Raw genomic sequence first — 14,408 nt, forward strand, 5'->3', positions numbered from 1 at the left:
CTCTGAGTACACAGCCTACCCACTCTTCCCAGCCTCCTTTGTAGTTAAGCAGGGCCATGTGATGGATATCTGATTGATGAAATGTAGGTGGAAGTGATGTATGCCATGTCCAGGAGTGGCCCATTCAAGCCTCTCATGTTTTTTTTTCCATTCTCTCTCTTCCTCCTTCTGGCTAGATGTGGACCCCCAGGAAAGACGAGTCCAGAATTTATATTGGTCTCTGAATTGCTGCATGGAACAAGACTTGCCATTGTTATGCACTGAGCTTTCTAGGAGTGAGGAATAAAGTGTACTGTCTTAGGCCATTGAGATTCTTTTTTATATAGTTCATATATTTACCCTAATATGATGAGAATCTCGACTTTCTTTAGTGATTATCTTTTATTCATGTACCTATTGAAGAAGTATATATTGTGTGATATCTATATGTCACAGACGTTGCTAGCAAGTAGAAATATAAGCTAGAAGGTGGCAAACAGGTGGAAAACAAATATTAGAGTTTCGGCATTTCTGCACTGTCCATGGGCCCAGGATTTTGTTGTGAGGCAGTTTTCTTTTTTTTTTCTTTTTTGTTGCAAAAAGCTTTATTATTTCCATTTGGTCCAAGGCTTGGGAGAGGGCTCCAGGGTGGTTAAAAAACTGCCTAGTGGCTGCAGAGCGGGGCTTCAGGCAGAAGCTCTGATGCCAGAGGGGCTCCTCAAAGGCCACTGGGCTCTGGAGGCACCTACTCATGTTTGATGGTGAGCCTTTCAAAGAGATACTTGCCCAGGCCAGCCTGGGGACCAGTCAGCCTGCAGAAGTGGGTCAGCTGGTCACCCATCTTCTTGATGAGTTTCACCTCCTAATCCAGGAAGTGGCTCTTCAGGAAGTCACAGAGGTGGGGGTCTGTGAAGGTAGGACCCAGGGCGCGCAGATCCAAAAGGGCCTGATTCAGGTTCTTCTCCATGAGAATGGTGGCTTCCATAGTGTCCTGGGTTTTACTCCATCATCTTGAGATGGCTTCTGCACGTCCTGGAAGAGGGCATGGCCGCTGCACTGGTTTTGCATTTTCAAGAGATGCTCGGTGCCCTTGGACCTCTCCTTGGCCAATTCTCGGAAAAAGTGGCCTACGTCCTCCAGAGCCACAATATGGAGGTTGAAACAGAAGCCTAGAGAGAGGTAGGTGTAGGAGGCCCAGAGATGCACGTTGACCAGGAGGTTGACGGTGGCCTCCACCTTGGTGGAGTAATTCTGACGAATCTGGGAGCTTATGGTTGATTGGTAATAAGGAGTTAAGCTCCAAAAATGGTGTTGGCTGGTCCAGGTGACTGAGGATAGCTGAGTGGCTGATTCTGAAGGTTGTGACTGGAAAAAAGGTTGGAGGGTGGTTGGAGGCTGCAGTAAGGGGCGTCCCTGTGTCTGTTCTGTCCACACACTGTTGAAGCAAGAGAGATCCATGGGACCACTGAGTACATTGCTGAGGCAGTTTTCTTGAGCCAAATTCTTTGTCTCCTTGTATTCAAAGAGAATTGAGCACTTCTTTCCTATCTAGATTTATTATTTGTACTATGGAAATAGGCCAAAATTTAAGTTCTGACTCTAGTTAGAGAATACTGTTTTGCAATAGTTATTTGCTTTCAGCTTATATATATTAACTAAAGATTCTGCTTTTTGTAAAATTCAAATTATAAAGAACTCTTCTTCTTTGTCTAAGAGGCTGTCTTTCTTGACACAATATTATTAACCAGACATAAATAAAGCTTTTTATCACTAACCCAGATTCACAGTGCTGTAAATAGTTGTAGGTTCTATCCTTATTTACTTTCACTTAGCTTCATTTCTTCTCTTGTTATAACTTATTTGTGCAAAGACTACCACACAACAATGGAGACATAATATTTCCAGTGAGATAGTGCCAGGGTAAAAATTACAGGTGATCTCAGGCACAAAAACCTCTTCCTTTTTATGGAAGTAAAATCTGTGATAGATAATAGGAAATAGAGGGTGCATCTGTGGTCAGAAGTTTAGCTATTTCCCATCCTTGACATGAATTTTGCATTCAATTGATGGAACATTCAGATCCAGACTTCTGATATTAGGTTGATGATGAATGTGTGTGGTATTTTACTTCAGAAACAGGTGATAATTTATGAAATGAAAAACTTATGATAAAAAAGCTGCAAAACATTTTAAGGACTAATTCTTCTTGTCATCAAGCAAATGACCTGCTGTCCTGACCATGGTAAATGAAGTCTCCAGTAGAATAAATCTGTTGCATTTGATCCCTTTAGTCCAGTGATCCAGAAATTTGGGAGGGAGTTAGGGAGCTATTTGAAAATCTGATAAAGGATAAACATCTTCACCGCGGAAAAATACAGAAACACACCATACTTTATGTATAATTCAGGGGATATTCGATTTGCCGAGGTCAATGACTCCAATATAATTAAGAATTCCTACTTTTGTGCAAATAGGCTTGGAGAATCTGCCTTTCAAATAAGCACAAGACCTTCCTAAGACTCAATGGGTCATTATTTGAAATCTCTAGTGGAGTATGAAAAGTAGAACATTCTGCAGCAGGAGCCACTGATTCAGTGCTTTTCAAACTTTCATATGCATAAAATTCATCTAGAGATGATCACCAACAAGGGCAGATTCCTGGGCTGCAACTCCAGAGATTTTCATTAAGTCATTCTGAAGTGGGAATCAGGAATCTGCATTTTAAGTACTTAATCTTAGTGATTCTAATGTACATTGCATGTGGGCTACGATCTGAGAAACTCTTTTAAGCCTTCACTTGGAAGTCCTTCAAACCCCTGGCCACCAATATAACCACCTCTCTACATACACGCTTGGAGCTCCTGTGTGTCCTGCTTTCCACAAAGAGCTTGCTTGGGCTCAGCATCTTTCCTATTTTTTACTCTCCCACAGTGAACAAGATACAATATCCCAGTGAGCAGAGTTTTTGCAAAGCTAACATGTTTGGCTGACCTAGTGTAGCCTGCCATTGTCATTAACTGCAGAGGAAATCATTCTTAATCACCCTGATAAGTTTCTTATATAATAACTATTAATAGTTGTTTGAAAGCAATAGAGGGCACCAATTAATGGGAGTTTTGATAAAACCTCTGGAAGGAAATGGAAAGATGGATCTAGTCTTACTCTACATTACTGTTTCTTTCCTCCTTACATGTTTCTTTGGGGAAAAAAACCGAGAAAAGGAAAAAAAAATCAGTATTTAAAATTGGATTGTGGTGAGAAAATGCCCATAGCTAAAGTAATAGTTTTCATTTTACCTTCAGATACAAATTAGGATTTCTATCTTCCAACAAAAGTTTCTTTCTAAGAATTAGATCTAAATTGATATTATGTGTCCAAGAGAGTGTGCACATGACCTAAGGCCTGTCTTTGAATAATAATTCATTAATATATTCATAATTATTACATTATTAAAATGATAATAATTTTGATATTATCGGATATATTTTAATAGAAAATAATAATACAGTATTATATAGTATTAAGGTATTAAACATTAATATAATTATAAATGTGGTGATAATATTATTTACATATTAATAATGATGAATATATTATTAACTTTCTTCCCACTTGTTTTATTTATTATCTGTAAATGAAGAGGCACAGCAAAATGAAAACTAAGCATATAAAGCAGATACTTCACAAGTGTCTACAGTAGAAGCTACAGGGTTCTCTTACCTGGCATAGAGCGTCACAATTCCAGGTTCTTCCTTAGGAACTAACTTACCCAAAGAATTTTCATCTAATAAATCCTTTATCAAACACCTAATGCTCCCTTTATTGTTTAAATGTGCAGGCTGTCAGATTCAGCTGTGGACTGAGCAGAAACTTGGTTTGTAAATATAATTATGTTTCACATATCCAAAATAATTAAACCTTATTAATAATCCAGGGGAAAAGAAAAAAGTTCTGCCTTTTGAAAAAAATAATTTTTGCTAAGCATAAATATGTAAAACCTCCAGAAGGTGAAAAGACCTTTAGTAGAAATATCCAAACACATCTAAGAGGCAGAGTCTGGTAAATCGATCTGGAAAAAAGCTAATGAAGATGGTCATTTAAGGAGCATACAATCTCAAAAGTGCATTGTCCATGGCTGTTTTCACATTCCAACAGCAAAGCAGAGTTGAGTAGTCCCAACAGGGGCTAAATGAACCTCAAAGCCTAAATAGTCACTATCAAGCCTTTTACAAAAAATACTTGCTGACCCCTCTTCTAAAATTGTATTTTCAATTTGGTGAAGTATTATAAGTAAAACAAAAACTCAGAGTTAAGTTGCTTTAAGCCTATCCTTTTTAAAAGTTTAGTCAATAACACACATCCACCTAGAATTTTATTCCTGAAAATTTTCAAGTAACATATCCCTACCTACATTTTTTTCCCTAAATATATACATTGGTTAATACTTGCACTGATGTTTTGGTGGAGTGTTAATTTCTTCCAGGGAGGCTGAATAGGGAATCATAGGGCCTTTAAATCTGCATTTCATGCGCATGAAAAGACCTTAATCACTGGATACCTAAGAGCCTTATTCCATCTCATGGGCAGCAGCTATTTAAATTTGATGTGTCTGCCTTTGAAACAAATTTGATTTTTAGGTGTTTCAACATTCAATGACTCAAATAATGCAATCCCACTAAGTAAACAGAGCCAAAGGGAGATTTATTTTAGTGGAGAAGGGGGAAGGATTCTAATCAAGCAGTGGTATTTGCAAAGGATTAGTGGGAGAAATGAACAAATCTCATGCAAGAGACAGCAAACAGCCTGCTTGGCAGGATCAACACCCTACTCCAGGGCTTCTTGTTAGGGGGGACACATTATTTTGTTCCTTCCATTTTGGGAGGAGTGCGACTTCCACTTCCCACCCCAGCAGAGAACATACTGAGAGAACATTCCTGGATCTCCCCTCCTTAGTGGTTCTCCCCACTGGAGGTGGAGTGATTGATCTGATGACTGAGATTAGGAAAAGGGGCTCTGTTTAATCTAACTGCCCCTTCTTGCCTCTCATTGGTTCTATTTCCAAGCTACCTGTCTATAGGCTGAATGTGTTCTCTCTACTCCAGCCCCGCATGTGTTAGCACAGGTCAGCTTCCTATGAAGGAGAGAGGGGCATGGACATCAAAAGTCACTATTGGCCCCTGCTTTATGTTACAGTCACCAATTTTTTGTGAGCAATAAAGGTTGTATTTTGACGCTTTTCTGAATCTGATATCTATTACTCAAATGATTTAGAATTCAAAGAGGAGGGTGATTAACTGGCCTCTCAAAACCTCAACAGTTCTTAGTAGAGCTATAGGTTATAGTGAGATGATGATGGCCTATCTTATGCAGATTTGTAGAGATTTATCTGGGCCTGGACTGTTTGTCTGTGAGGCTGAGTAAAGGAAAGGACTGGCTCTGATTGTCTCAGAGTGGAAGAATCTGCCCCCATATTTCAACCTTCACAGTAAAACCCAGATTTCAAATGGCCTTCTGAGTCTGGAATGATGATCTACAACAAATAAGACATCACTGAACAAGAATTAATGCTCTGTATCAGGAACAAAAATTAAACCACTACCAAGAATAACAATAAAAAATACTAATCAGAGATAGAATGGGGGAAACCTGACAAGAGAAAAGTTTATATGAACATGAAGATACAATCTCAGTATAAGACAAGAACATTATATGAATATTGCCAAGGGCGAATGAACCTTTAGGCAGCCTTAATTATATAGAATGTCTGGATTGATGGAAGTAATTATCGTACTGTACATTATGCTGGTCAGACCTTACTTTCCCTGTTTTTAATAAGAACCCTGCATACCTTGAGTGTTCTTAATAGAGATGATCAAGATGAGGGATTAGATAATACGTCATTGGGGAATAGCTGAAATAATTTGCCCAGGACAAGAAAAGACTTAAAGAAAGATTTCTTTTCTAATATTTGAAGGGGAAAAGATTAAAATGTTCTCTTTTTTTCTAGACTCAAAGATATGAGAAGCACATTTCAAATCAGAGCATTTTATACAGTTAAAACAGTCCACAAGTGAAACAGCTGATTTCTGAAGTAATAAGATCCTGACCCCTTGGTGGGTGTAAGCAGAGGTTGAACAAACCTTTTAAAGGGGATACTGCTGAAATAACTCTTCCTTAGAAGACTAATGAACAGGGTAATCACTCCAGAGCCAACACTGATTCTTTAATTGAAGACTCCTGTGTGCTAATACTGACCGTACCACTCTAAGTAGTGACCTTATCAGTCAGCTTCTCTAGGCTTCAGTTCTTGCCTTTCTAGAATGGTAAGCAATATTATCTGCCCATGCCTTCCAAGATTATGAAAATGAAATGATAAAATGGATATTAAAGTGCTTTGAAAAGCACCTATATAGAGGCAGCCTGTTATTATAGCTAGAGTGGAGACTAAAATAGTAAATTATAAAGTGAAAAATGCTAAGTGTAAGGTAGGATAGAATTTTTTAAACTTTAATGTGAAAACAAATGTCCTGTGGAATGGTTTTAAATGCAGATTCTGTGTCAGCAGTTCAAAAGTAGGACCTGAGGGTATGCATTTCTTACAAGTGCCAAGGTGATGATGCTGGTCTGTGGACTAGGCTTTGCTTGGCAAAAAGATAGAAGATTAGGGTCATGTCCTTGCATGCACGTCTAAGTAGCTCTTCGCCCACTCGATCTTTTAGGGATTCTATCCTGGCAAAGTTCTCAATGAAGCAAACAAAATTTATGACTCTGGAATAGGCTGTCAGTGAGGAAGTTGCCAACACACCGACCAACTGTATCTATTCATTTTCAGAATGACTCTATTATGACTACTGTATCTTAATTAGCTGTTTGCTATGATAACATATATGTGAACAACGGTTCATGACACTGCAGTGTCAAAGCTGTTTGCACAATGAATCAGATGACTCAGAAGAAAAGTGAGTTTTAAAATGCAACTCAAACATATAGGTGTAGTTATGGTAATTTGCATTCAGGCAGTAAAAATAGATTCTGGCTAGTTTAACTGAAAAGAGAATTTGTTAGATATATATGGGGAGAGGGTTCTAAGTGAGGTTGAAGATAGACTGGCAGCTGCAGGGTTTAAAAGCATGAAATATTCAGTAGTCATTGTTACAATGAATAAACAGCAGCAATTTCTTCTGTCCTTCTGTCATTACAGTCAAGAGTCAAAATCACAGCTTGGGTCAAGTGCTTACTTCCTGGCACAAGGGAGCAGAGAGGGGAGGATCTGGTGGAAGGAGCCTCTAGTGTCCAACCAAGAGGAGAAAGTGGAAAGGAAAGGGACCACTGATGCTGAGAAGCTGAACATCAAAACAAGCATAACTCTCTGAAGCATATATATATGTGTGTGTGTGTGTGTGTATATATATATATGTGTGTATATATATATGTATGTATATATATATATATATACACACACACACACATATATATATACACACATACATACACAATGTATGTCAATTAATCCTATATCCTGTAAAAATATTTTTTAAATTCAATACTAAAAATTATTTTTTTCATATTTGTTTATAATGTTCCTCTTTTATGAAATGCTTATTTTTTTCTATTTACCTATTAAAACTCAGTAATTTTTCTATCAATTCCCAGTAGGTCTTTATATATAAGTCATTAAAGCTTTGAATGTAAAAAGAAAAGAAGTAATCATATGTAAATTCTCTATTTAAAGGTAGTGCTTGTTACTAATTGTTTTGTGTTTTTAGAGGGGAAGAAGGAGCCGGAGGGACTGTTGGAAACCATTGCCTTAGAAGTTACCACTGCAACCTAAATATAATGGGGGTTCACACTGAAAGATGTGTCATTCATCAAAATAGCAGTCTAACAGAAAAATATTATTAAAAGACATTTAAATCTCTATTTGGTGTCTCAAGAAAACCAAAGCTGAGATGGAGTGGGGTTTGGGTAGTTATAATACATTCTAAATATTTAGCAAACATCTTAAAATTTGTCTCCACATCAAACATTCTCAGTTTCCAACCAAGAATTCTCTCCGAAGTATAGATACAGCTATTGTGTGTTTTTCTCTAAGCTTTCACACTTATTGTATTGCAAAAAAACCTTTCCCTTTGACTATACACACAGTCCCACATCACTAGACTTGACCTCATGGGTGTGCAGGCTTGTCTCCAGCTCAACTTTCTCTTGATCACTTTTCTGCATAAAAAAGGTTAATCTAGATTGGACCAACGGGTGAGAAAGCAGGAACTTAGCAGGAAAAGTTGTGTATTCATTTTCAAAAATATTGGCTGTTGCATTCGTGAGCTTATTTTGAAAGCTGAGAAAGTCAGCAGCACATTCTATTGGGCAGATGTTGGTTTAAATTAGAGTTAAACTTCTGATGGCTTTGAATGACTGATTCTCCAGAATTTAGGAATATCCACTACAGGCCAGATGAAACTGTCTATTTTTAAAGGAGAATACTGGTGAGAATGGGTCTCTATTTATAGATTTCTTTCATATTAATAGTGTTATTAGTGAGGATGTGTATCTTCTTTATTGGTTGGGTTAACTTCAATCTTTGGAAAAGTTTTAATTTTGAAAATTCTGGACAAAAAAGAAGACCCTATGAGCCATGCACCTAAATTTCAGTGATGTTTTTGCATACCTAGGGCACAGTGAGCACAACATCGTTCTTTTCAGAGATGCTTTTTTTTCTCTTTAGCTGAGGAAGGAGGGTCATGGATGTTCCCAACCAATCAAAATTCTGTCAGCTTCAAACTTCACTGAATTGTTTAGGACAAAAGAGACACATATCTTTACAGCCTCCCTGAAGAAACTTTTCAACGCAGGCAAAATAAATTCTATTTAATGCTAATACATAGGTAACTATTATTTTTAGTTAGAAGAAAACATTTTTTAAATAAATGAAATAAAAAATATATGTAGTTTACACATTATGCTCTAGTTTCCTTCCTGCTGAGTGAAAGGTGATTTGAGTTAGAGTTGTCTGGAGCCACAGTTAATTTACTTTTTTTGTTAGCAGTACACTCTGAGGCAGAAGGGGCTAAAGTTCAATTAGCTATTTACAATTTCTTTAGAGTTATTTCCAAGGAACAGGTGACCTAGAAAGTTGTCTGAGTTGCAGAAGAAACAAAAACAAAAAAAGAAAAGGAAACAATTAACACAAAGGCTGGTAAACATAGGGATTGTGACTTAAAGAAAGCAATTGTAGTCCATATAAGAAATAAGAAATGTAGTCGATTTCAGATACCTGACAAAAGTCATTCTAAAGATTGAGGCTATTAGAAAGAGAATAAGCAAAACGTATTTGGAGAAAGTTCCTATTTAACTGAATTTTACTTCCTCTATTGAGGATATGTTTGGTTATCTGATGGGACTTTAACCTAAACCCACATTGTTTAGGATATGGGTTTCCCCAAAGCCATGGTCTGTGTAGAAGGAGTGGGCTCTGTGCAGCAGATCTCTGCTACAGATCTACTGCCTCAGACTATCTCTGCTGCCACTCCACCCCCATTTGTAGCTGTGTACACTCCTGGGCAGCCCTAGGCTACTGAATGCCCAAGCTGGGTAAAAAAAGAAGACAAATCTCGATTTCAGGAGAAAATTTAGCTTCACAAGATTTACAGCACAATGGTTAAGAATCTGGGTTTTGGAGTTAGGGTTGAATCGAAACTCCACCACCTATTTGCCGTGTGGCAACGGGGAAGACACAGTTTTCTCAGCTGTATGAATAAGCATGCAATAAATGATAGCTGTCAATATTATTGCTGTATATTTTTATTATCAGTCCCTTCTACCTTCCTCCTACACTTCTGTCTGCTCTTCTTCTGCTGAAACGTGATGACATCTCTCCTCATTCCCTACATCTGAAAACAAAAATCACCATGCACCCCGTCTGACACAGTGTTGAACTATGTGCTGTCTGTTGTTTGTCTCAGAAACAGTTCCACAGCTTTTTGGCAAGTTTCTATCCTAAAGGATTTGGCTGAACTCTACAGATTAAATTTTCTTCTGTGGATATATTGTAGATGTATTGAATTAGTGACTCACCATGCCCATTTTATGAAAGTGAAATTGAGATGAAATATTTTTCTGAAAATGATAAGTTTGTGGAGGTGGGCAGGGAGCAGATAACAGGAATGAGGAGATGACTTCAAAATATATCCAAAGTGATTTCGCAACTTGCAGAGATACAGATTATAGTAAAGGAACATAAGTGATAAGGTTTGACAGAGTTTCTTTCTTCTACTATGAAGAACAGGGCTGTTCCTTCTATGGGCAAATGTCTGGGTGCAGAATCAAACATGACTGTGGAGCAGATCTGGTAACTGGTCAGGTATTGATTTTATTATTTTTAATGACTCACAAATCCACTGGGGATAGTTTAGGTTTGTAATACAAACAGTTTATCAGACTGCAGAAGACATGTCATTTTTTAGATTGACATTTTCCTCTATGGTTATTTCTCTCACACAGCCCTAATGCTGGTGTGGGTTTCGAAAAGCCATTTGGGAAATTTTATTTCGAATTGTTCACATTTTTTCTTGTAATATTATGGAGCATTGTATTTGCTTAAGTCCAAAAGAAATGCCACTGAGCTGGCTTTTAGCAAAACCTTTGCTATTTGCTGTAGAAACTTGGGCATATTTTCAAGCTCTTCCTGCCTTATATTGTTTATGATTAGAGAAGGGATATTTGTGTGTATTTGTGTGTGTGTGTGTGTGTGTGTGTATGTGTATATCAACATGGCTACTGCTTTTGAAGGAGAGTTAGAGATACTGTTCTGCTCATTTTTGGTTCCTTTTCATTCCTAGCATAGTTCCTGGTATATGTCAAAACATGATATATTAATTAATAATAATAATAAAAATAACTGTCATTTATTAAACATTTACTCTATGCAATGTCTTGAACATGGTAACATCAAATAAATCATTATTGAATGGTGGACTGAATGCACTGTGACTAAGTCATTTATTTGCATTCTATCAATTAATCCTTATAAAAAACAAAGCAAAATAACACTGTACTAGGTTGGCAGAATCATGATGCCCATTTTACAGATGACAGAATTGAGGCTGAGAGCGGTAAGGCCACTGTCCCAGGATGACACAGCTAAAATATTTTGACATTGGAATTAGGACGCAGATTTGTCTAATCTAGGTGAAAACAGTACCATGAGATGGAGAGAAATGATAAAAGAAAACAAACTTATATAAGAACTGGAAACCAGCAGCAATAATAGTGCAGCAGGCATAGAGCACAATGCGGGACACTTTTCTCCCCCCAAATATATCTCCCCTCTTAAAATTCTCCTTGGCTGGCATTACAATGACTGACATATGAGTCTACGTAATATCCATTTCACAGCCCAAGGTAATGGTAGCTGCCAAAATGATTTGTGGCAGAGCTTCACTTCTTCAAACATCTATTGCAAACTAAAACAAGCAAATTTAATTACCTTCCAAGCTGACACAACCTCAGAAGTATTGCTGCTTTGTTATCTTCCTGCTCTGAGTGATGGACTATCCATGATCCGCCAGGAGACACTTGGACATGCCTCTACAAGTGGAATGAGGGAAATGAAACTGAGAGTGTAAGATACAGCAAACCCATGCAGATATAATCCTGGCTAAGAAAGAATTTTGCAAGTGGGTTGTGCTGTGTGTGTGTGTTCACTCTGTGTGTGTGTGTGTGTGTGTGTGCTTGTGAGTTTCACATCAGGCAATAAATCTTAAATCTAATGGTCCAGATATCCAGTCTGGATATCTAATGATAATGATGCCTAGGTACCTGGAGGAAGATTAATCTCAGAACTTTGTGATTACAAGAGGATTTGAGAGAATGCGAGTACTCCCATCTGGAAACAATGACAACATGATAACTTTTGCCAAACTACAGTGGTTATTAATAAAACATTTGTTTGCTAAGTGTCAATTCATTTATCCTACTTCAAAGGGCCATGAAGTGCATAAATATTTAAAAAACAGTTAGACAACTCTTTAAAGATGTATTCAAATATTTCATTATCTAGGACTTGTGCTCTGTTTTAAAGTTGGTAAACTCACAATATATGGTGAAGCATGGACACTTCAGTCTTCAATGTTTTGGAAAAGTTTCCTAAAACCTCTTCTACATGTGTAGACCTTCTATCATGAATGCAGATCACAATCCCTTTCTCTTCCTCTTTGTTTGCCTCCCTGATTTGCCTCCCCGATGGCAGAGTTCATTCACTGTCTTTTTGTTTGCAGGTGTATCCCAAGTGCCTAGAATAGTGCTTGGAATACAGTGGGCTCTAAAAAAATATTTGTAGAATGCATCAGTAAATCTTAATTTTTACTTTTATGTCTTAAATGCTTGTGTTACACTACAAATGTCATTCTTCATCTCCTATTCTCCCATTTCATTATTTTTTCCTAGATAGTTCATTGTTCTCTCCTGAACATTTTCTCTTTTCTTGCACAGTATTATGTTTCAACTACCTTGGTTTCAGCTTGTGCTACTTTGTAGTTTTATGTTCTTAGCTTGCAAAGAGCATCTAGGGCTTTGTCACCTGCACAGTGATGGATGTTGCTGCTTCTTATTAAGCTATACTCTGGTTTTCTTAATGTGTCATCTGAGTTTGTTTGTTGATGGCACCAGATCCTGGCTTCTCACTGTGGGGCTCCATTCTGACGTTCTCTTTGTACAAAGGATACCAGTGAAAGTGGTGTTTCTGCATCTGTGAAATGCTATTTGAAAGTTGCTAACAGTGTTCTGACTCTAGGGTTGAAGGCATCGTTTGACCTCTAAAAAGGCAACGTTTATTTTTAAAAAAATCATCAAAACTTCCCTTAAGTTTCAAAAAAGAAAAAAAAAAAAAGGAAAGAAACCTACCTATCTATGGTTTTTGAATAAACTGTGATTAAAATGAATGACGATGTTTGTCTATGAAGGCAGAGCCATGATACTCTAGAGCAGTGATACGCCAATGCTTTCTCTCACACCTCAGATCAATTTCCAAAGTAAAATGAGAAAAAAAAAATGAGAGTGGAAGGATAGTAGAAAATGAGAAGGTTAACGCAGAAGAGTCATCAAAACGGAACGTGGACCTCCAGTCTTTGCCAACTCATGCCTACTTGAATCAGACAACTGTGCCTATCTTATTACAGGGACTTACTGTACTTGCAAAGGACAGACCACAAAATCCCTCTGAATTTCTAGCATCATACCTTTAAAAAAACAAGGCATAGTCTGAAGATCAAAACTGACTTATTGGGAAGAACAGAAAAATTTGGTATCTACTGTATATTTACATAATTAAGAGGCAGGTTTAATTGCCATGCTTTCCACCCCCTCCCTTTTTTGGAAGTGTAAGAACCTTCACGACAACAGAACTTACTTCCAGAATTGCAGAAGAAAACTTATTTCCCTTATTTGATTTAATCACCATACTTATGTAATTTGTGTATTCCGTGCAATATTTTATCAGATTATTTTTAAATTTTTTTAAACATGATCTTCAAAATAAACTTTTAAAATGAGAAAAAAAAAAAAAAAAAAGGATTCAAGATGGCGACAAAGAAAGGTCCTGAACTCACGTCCTTCCAGGGACACAGGGAATGTACAGCTGTATATGGAAAATCTCCTCTGAATAAAACCTAAAAATTGGTAGAGGGACCCCTTCACATCAGGCAAATGAAGGGGAAACCACACCAAAGAGGGTAGGAGAGGCTGAGACACAATCTCGCCATAAACCTCACCCCAGCCCTGAGACCCACAATCCTGAGGGAACTCAAAACCTGGAGCTTCTCCCTGAGGAGCGGATTCATACCCCACATTGGGCACCCCAACTTTTAAGACCAGCACCTGAGAGCCAAGCTCCCAAAACATAAGGCTGTAAAGGCCAAAAGAGCTTGTGCCTGCGACCCCTGGGCTGTGGTGAACTAGAAATGCCCCTTACGGGGCCCGCAGAGGACTCACCTGCCTCAGGACCTCCACGGAAGCAGCTCTTTGCAAAGCACCCAGGTTTTCCGTGAAAGTGGTTCATTTTCTAATTTTAAAGTACTGGTCCGAGGGGGAGGGGTCTGCTGGAATGCTGTCCAGGTTTGGAGGCTGGTGGGCACCATCTTCCTGCTCTCCCTCAGCCTTGCGAAAGCCGGAGGGTGCCGTGTTTTTCTCCCTTTTTGCCTTTTCTTCCTTTCCCCCCTTCTTTTCTTTTTCCTTTTCTGGCACGTGCCCTCGTCGCTCTCCCCCTCTGCCTCGCAGCAGCCAGCGAGCACCATCTTCGCCTCTCTGCCACCGGGAGCGGCAGCATCCCCCGCAGGAGAATTCAGCGCTCCGGGGTTTGCGGCTGTCACCGAGGGGACGCCCCTTGCTCTCCTGGCCTGTGTTCCTGGATCCCACGGGAGGATAACAATTGGAGA

The 14,408-nt window shown here is 38.4% G+C and overlaps 1 pseudogene; it reads right to left on the bottom strand.

Annotated features, from left to right (window-relative positions):
- Positions 1-724: 724 nt before the first annotated feature.
- On the bottom strand, positions 725-1,437 carry LOC132488710 (ferritin light chain-like; annotated as a pseudogene).
- Between the last annotated feature and the right edge of the window lie 12,971 nt (positions 1,438-14,408).

Source organism: Mesoplodon densirostris, chromosome 1 (assembly GCF_025265405.1).
Source record: "Mesoplodon densirostris isolate mMesDen1 chromosome 1, mMesDen1 primary haplotype, whole genome shotgun sequence".
NCBI classification, from domain to species: Eukaryota; Metazoa; Chordata; class Mammalia; order Artiodactyla; family Ziphiidae; genus Mesoplodon; species Mesoplodon densirostris.